The following is a 7,534-nucleotide window of genomic DNA, read 5'->3' on the forward strand; positions in this document are numbered from 1 at the left end:
CTCTCACCGCTCACCGCTCACTCTCACCGCTCACCGCTCACGGCTCACGCTCACCGCTCACCGCTCGCTCTCACCGCTCACCGCTCACGCTCACTCTCACCGCTCACCGCTCACTCTCACCGCTCACCGCTCACGGCTCACGCTCACCGCTCACCGCTCACTCTCACCGCTCACCGCTCACTCTCACCGCTCACCGCTCACTCTCACCGCTCACTCTCACCGCTCACTCTCACGGCTCACTCTCACCGCTCACTCTCACCGCTCACTGCTCATGGCTCACCGCTCACGCTCACCGCTCACTCTCACCGCTCACCGCTCACTCTCACCGCTCACTCTCACTCTCACCGCTCACACTCACCGCTCACCGCTCACTCTCACCGCTCACTCTCACACTCACCGCTCACACTCACCGCTCACCGCTCACTCTCACCGCTCACTCTCACACTCACCGCTCACACTCACCGCTCACTCTCACCGCTCACTCTCACACTCACCGCTCACACTCACCGCTCACACTCACCGCTCACACTCACACTCACCGCTCACTCTCACACTCACCACTCACTCTCACCGCTCACTCTCACACTCACCGCTCACACTCACCGCTCACACTCACACTCACCGCTCACTCTCACACTCACCGCTCACTCTCACACTCACCGCTCACTCTCACCGCTCACTCTCACACTCACCGCTCACTCTCACACTCACCGCTCACTCTCACCGCTCACCGCTCACTCTCACCGCTCACTCTCACACTCACCGCTCACACTCACCGCTCACACTCACACTCACCGCTCACTCTCACCGCTCACTCTCACCGCTCACCGCTCACTCTCACCGCTCACTCTCACACTCACCGCTCACTCTCACACTCATCAGGCAAACCTCCAAAAATATATAGCAACTTTAGTTTATTTCCAGCAGCAACACAAAAAAAACTCACTTCACTCATAAAAACACTCAATCTGTACAAACACATTGGGTCTGTCCCAAAACCTAGGGAGCTCTCTACATAGACAGCTTCTTACGTCATGGGATGCGCGTTCCCGAGAAGTAGGCTGTCCCAATTCTTAGATACCTTAAAATGCTGTCTACTAAGATACCTTATTCTGACCCTGTAATAAGAGAGCATTAGACCCTTCCTCAGCCGGTAAGGCAATCCCATGATGCAGCGCGGGCAGCACAGCATAGCTCAACTTCTTCCATCATGGCGGACGGAAGTGGATCGGCCAGCGGCGAAGTCATTTTCAAATGTAAGTTATTTAAGTTTTTATAGCGTAAGTGTGGTGTTTCATGAGTTTTCTTGGCATAAAATAACATAAATTAGCGTTTTATTTGTAGTTTTGGTTAGTTGGTGGCCGTTTTCCAGTTTTTTATATATCGAGGTGTTAGCATTTATGCTAGCGGGTTTTGAAGCGCCAGTGCATTGTTTTAGATGGGCTGATGCTAACTAGCCTGTTAGCTCAATAGCTAAGTAGCCTCACTGGCGATATTCAGCGCTTTTTTTTATCAGTCGCCGTAATATTTTATTAGTTAACTCAGTTAACCCTTTCTGTATAGTTAGTTAGACCTGTCGGGTTTATACGATCTGTATGTGGGCTGTTTAACGTGATAGCCAGTGTTCAGATATACAAATTACTTCCACTCTTTTAGGGAGCAGATCAGCAATAGAAGCCTTTATAAAGGCTCGCAAGAGAGGCTCTTCACTGGGGAGAAAAACTCAGCTCTCTCAGCATGGAATTAAGAGCTTATTTAAGCTAAACTAGTTAGTTATTTAACGATAATATATTCTTATTATATTCCATCTTAAATTATGCAGCTTTTACACTTTGATACATTAATCCAACCAGGTAGCTAATGGCTTATGATTACAATAATAAAACAATAGGTTTGTGGCAAATAAGTTGATAGAAAACCCGCTTTAGAAAACTAGTTAATACGTAACTAATGCATTGCCAGTTACAGCATATCTAAGCTAATATTAAGCTAATAATTGCTTAAGTTATACATTCATGCATTTAGGCATCTTTCTAAACTAATTAAAAAATGTAGGTAGATTTTGCAAAATGTTTGTTTACACTTAAATCGAAGCCATTGTGTAGATCACTGAAGTTAAAATGGTGTTATTTTCCTCAACTATAAAGCATCTTAATGCCATAATTTGTTTTTGTTTGTTCTTTGACAGGACTATTGTTCTGGAATTGGGGCTTGCGGACAAAGTAAAAGAAATGGGAAAACTTAAAAAAATAAATACAATGTAAGTTCAAAGATGAATCTGAAATTGTGTAGAATAATTTATGTATTTTATTGATTTTTATGTATTGATTTGAGTGTAGTATAGATATGTAAATTATTGTTAAAGTATAATTGAGGGGGAGAGAGAAGAGAGCAGAGCAGGAGCGGTCAGAGCGCTTGTATAACCTCCTAGAAAAGCTAGTTAACAAAATTAACTGAGAATAATTTATGCATGTTTTACAATAAAGTTGTCGTTTTTTTTAAGTTGAGAACTGGCATTTGTGTGTTTTTAAAGCAGTCATGGAAAACTAATGCATGCCTTGTAGGTATTCTATACTGATATAAACCTACTTAATAGGTTGTTCATAATAACACTGAAATTCATACTTCAGTTATATTGTTTGTATTGTTTATTCTAACCACACTTACAGAACAAGACTAATATTAACAGTGAGTGGAACACGTGAACTGGTTTAAAGTAGCACAAAATAAGACAATGAAATAAGACATTTTAAACTAGAACATTAAACAAACATGAATGATGCGTGTACAATATTTACACAATATTGGCAGTGCAAATTTAACATTTAATGAAAACCAAACTGATCTATTTGTTTCCAGTTTGATAAAATCACTGGACACCAGCAATGTTGGGACAAAGTTGCTCCCGTAATTGGTGGCCACTGACAGCTGTGATGTCTTCTTCCTGCACATCAGCTTCCTCATCTTCATCTGCTTCCTCCTCAGGCTGAACAACATCTCCCGCTCCCATGCAGATGTTGTGCAGAGTGACACAGGCAGCAATCACCTCTGGCACATACCTTGGGTTCACTTCTTGAGCATGCAGGAAAATTGACCTCTATCTGGTCTTCAGCGTCCCAAAACCACGTTCAATTATAGAACGTGCCCTTGCATGATGCCTATTGAAGGCCACCCTCTCCTCTCCTCTGACAGGCTTCTTGAATGGAGTGATGAGGGCTATGGGCTGAGAGATACATGGGTACCCACCATCACCAAGGATCATGTAGCCTCTGGGTGGGAAAGTGGCCTGCCGATACAGAGTGCTGTAACAGAGCGCCCTTGCATCACGTACTGAGCCAGGAAAGCAAATAAAAACATCAAGAAACTTTGCCTGGTGGTCACAGACAGCCTGAAATTGCACAGAGGGGTAGAGCTTCCGATTTCTGTAGCACTGTGCATCAGGTTCTCCAGGGTCTTTGATTTGCACATGGCACCCATCTATGGCACCCACTACAGAGTGGAAAGCTGCATGGATTCCCAGCCTCACGAAGCCATCAGAGATGCTCTGCAGTTCTCCGGGTTTTGGGTGCCGGATAACTTTCGGAAGGATTCACCGCATTTCATTGGCCACTCTGTGAATTACACGGTGCACTATAGAACGGGGCATAGAAAAAGCACGGGACACAACACAGTATGATGTGCCACAGGCCAACCAAAAAAGAAAAACCAAGACTTCAATGGTCCCTCCCCAACCATGGGTGCTCTCGTGCTGAATAAGTTTAAAAAGCACTTTCAGGGATTCACGATTCAGGCGAAAGTCAGGCTTGGTGTCTTGGGTGTCGTCTGGGAATATTCTCAGAAGTGGTACACTTGAATTCAGAGCACAGTATCTTGTAGGTCTTTCTCCCTGCAAGAAAAATTACTTTTATATATGCTATTTATTTATTTATTTATTTATTTAGTGTGTGTGAACAGTTATTTTGCAAAACAGAAAAGTGATTTGTTCCTTTGTGTTTAAAGAATATCATTTATCTGTTTTGTAAATTAACTGTTTGCACAGGTTCTATTTATGTATTTATTGATTGATTGATTGATTAATTGTTAATAAATGAATTGTCTGCATGTGTATAGTTGTATCACTTTGAAGTTAGCATAAAATAAAATGCATTTGCAAAAACAGATGAGTGCTATTCTTTAAACAAACCTTTCATGCTTAAAAGACAGCATTTGTCTGTCTGCATATAAACTTTTTTCCCCCCACAATTTTCAATTAATTGTATCAGCTTGATTATTAGCAACTATTTAATCAATATAAATGTATTAAATAAACTATGTAGGTGTTCTGTACATGTTGTTATAATAATTATTCATTGTTATTATTATTATTATTATTATTATTATTATTATTATTATTATGATTATTATTATTAATAGCTTAATTAATTAATTGTTGTTAAAATACCATAGTTTTTACAATGAACTAATATGGGGGGGTGTTAATAGTGGAATTTTTACCACAGAGTATAAGAGGAAATGTTTTTTTCTGAGCGGATCTTACCTGTTCAAGGGCAGAAATCAGCGCTCTTCTTCTTAAATTTCGGACTCTGGCTGCAGCATGTCTACTCTCACGTCTCTGTCGCTCTTCCTCCAGCGCAAAAACGATTAAAATTGTAATAAAAACAGCAAGAGGTTCGTCCATAATGCCGGTAGGGTGATGAGGTGGTTCCCGCGGCTGAGGTAAGTAAACAGTGGGCGCGTGCTGTGGGCGGGGCCAAGTCGTGACGCAGTCGCTGCCTAACTAGAGAGTCCCAATAAAGTGTCTTATAAGGCTGGATGGTGGTTAGAACGCTGTCTAGTTAAACAGCTGTCTACGTAGTCAGTGCCTACATAGAGAGCTCACTAGGTTTTGGGACAGACCCATTGTATCTTACCTTAAACATTTAACAATCAATCGACCAATAGAAATTATTTTATATTACAATTCATTAAATTCATACAAAATCCAGCACCATGACTGATTTCTGCCAGAGTCACCAGTACTCAGATATTTACAGAAGATTACAGGAGATTAGATGTTTACAGTTTATCTAAAAATGAATTTATATTTCTTTCCACATTAAAGATCCTGATTTAACCTTTTAATATTATTTCCTGTTTTCTCAGAGAGAGAGAGAGAGAGTCTGAGTGATGGAATGAAGAGACATTAAACCCTGAAGGACACAGAATTTCCTCCAATCACGTTCTGTTTACTCGAGACGGTGAACACGGCGGCGTCCCGTTACTTATGAGACTTTAATGCAGGTGGAGGTATTGTTTTCAGTCGGGCTGAGCCGGGGGAGCGTGTCCTCTGTTTAAGGTTGATGGATTCGTGTATTGTTTTCTCTGTTCTATATAGATGTTCCTCTTCCACTGAACACATGATTTGAATCAGAATGATATCTGACCTCTGTGGATTAGTGGATATTCTCTCGCACTAGCAGCACGTGACCCGGCTCCACGTGAGAGGCGGTATCAGTGGGTGGATTTTGGTGATTTGGGGAAATGGCCTTTACTACTCAACCAGCTCTTAATCTGCATACCGCCCTATAAAACCCCTCTATTCTACAGAAATAATTCATCTGAAAAATAATCTAATCTAATGAAGACAATCAAATTTCCTTTAACCCACACGAGTCACGTTCTGCTCAGACTGAGCTTTTCATTATAAACCAGGAACACAGGGCTAACACATACAGGTGTTGGACACTGAAACTGAAACACCTGGTTTTAGAGCACAATAATTGATTGTGGTGACGGACAGTTCTGGTGGAAACAGGAGAGTTGAGGTGCACATTGAATTCTGCGTGATTTGATCAGCCGTGGTTTTATGTTTTTTGGATACAATCCGGGTTAGCACCCGAACATCCCTTTCAGACAGCTTCCTCTTACAGCGTCCACAGTTAATCCTGTTGGATGTGGTTGGTGCTTCTTGGTGGTATGCTGACATTACCCTGGATACCGTGGCTCTTGATGCATCACAAAGACTTGCTGTCTTGGTCACAGATGCTCCAGCAAGACGTGCACCAACAATTTGTCCTCTTTTGAACTCTGGTATGTCCCCCATAATGTTGTGTGCATTGCAATATTTAGAGCAGAACTGTGCTCTTACCCTGCTAATTGAACCTTCACACTCTGCTCTTACTGGTGCAATGTGCAATTAATGAAGATTGAACACCAGGCTGCTCCAATTTAGCCATGAAACCTAAAATCCCACTAAAATGATGACAGGTGTTTCAGTTTCATTCTACAACCACTGTACATCTTATATGGTTCTTACTTTAATATGTACAGTATTTTAAACAGGCAGCACTTTAAAGTCAGTATATTTAAAGTTATTTTATTTTGCACTAGTTTGTCTTATTGTGTTATTGTGTTATTTTAATAAAAACAACTTTAATAAATACACATTTGGCAAGAATGATGTTCTCTATTGCATTAGTTCTAAAATCTAAAATGTACAGCAGTGAAAATGTGATTCTTTGCTTTACAAGGTTGTAGCAAAAAAGGTGAGTTGAGAAGCTTATATTCAGAGCTGAACACAAAATATATTCTATTAAAAATGTCAAGAACAAACAGTGGTGAGTCTCTGATAATAAATATTAATAAAGTATTAAAATAAAAAAAGTATTTATTATAAACACATTATTCGTCATTTAATATGTAATAATAAACTCCACCAGAAGCATGATGGGAAATAATCTTAGAAAGAATCTAGTTGCAGTCTTTATAAAATCTCAGTCTGTGAGTAAAAAGTCTGAGACGAGTCTTTAGACGTGAGAAAGAGTCTTTTCAGAGTTGTGTAGAGTATAGACAATCTGATCACGGTTCTGTTTTTAGTTCTTTTTGCTTTCTCACTTTAATCTCTTTAGTTTTGTGTTCTTAGTCTACTGTAGTTCTCATAGGAATGTTTTATTGGTCTGGAACCTCCAAATCTGATGTGGTTTAGATCTGATTTGGAAAAAATCTGAATTTAAGTGATTTCAGTCTGGTGTGATCTAGATATGTCTGTATAAACTGTATCCGGGCTGAAAGCTAAACTCTAATGCAGGATAAACAGTTTCCAGGTTGTATTTTTGGCTACATAATATATTGCAGAGTGTATTAGTATAATAAATATAACAGGTTTAAGTAGGTCTGCGTGTGTTTAGCAGGGTTGTGGCTGTATGCTGACTCTGCAGGCTGATGCTGGTGGTAGTTCTTCATTGTTGACCCAGTTACTGAGAGTAAACTCAGATCTTCTCCAGTCTCAGATCAGGATCTTCATTTCTTCAGAGAGGTTTCTGATCAGGATTTTTCCCTATTTTAAGACATTAAGCAGCAGGAATCCCTGGTCTGGTCTTCAGCACTCAACAGACTCTTTGGGCTCTATGGTACACCCTGTGCAAGGCTCAAGATGCTCATTGCTATCTTACACCCCTTTAGCAGCTCATTTTTACACCTTGTGCCCACATTGTTGTGATTTACGTCCACATTCCACACTTTAGGAGACCCCACATGCATATCTCAATCCCACAAA

At 40.8% G+C, this 7,534-nt stretch overlaps 1 long non-coding RNA gene across 1 annotated transcript; it reads left to right on the forward strand.

Moving 5' to 3' along the window:
- The first annotated feature begins 1,176 nt into the window (after nucleotides 1–1,176).
- Nucleotides 1,177–3,765, forward strand: LOC125784463 (uncharacterized). The gene is made up of 3 exons (XR_007427276.1): nucleotides 1,177–1,256; nucleotides 2,189–2,260; nucleotides 2,986–3,765. It is a non-coding gene; the product is annotated as an uncharacterized LOC125784463 (long non-coding RNA).
- Nucleotides 3,766–7,534: the final 3,769 nt, after the last annotated feature.

The sequence above is a fragment of the Astyanax mexicanus genome, chromosome 19, assembly GCF_023375975.1.
Source record: "Astyanax mexicanus isolate ESR-SI-001 chromosome 19, AstMex3_surface, whole genome shotgun sequence".
In the NCBI taxonomy this organism is placed as follows: Eukaryota; Metazoa; Chordata; class Actinopteri; order Characiformes; family Acestrorhamphidae; genus Astyanax; species Astyanax mexicanus.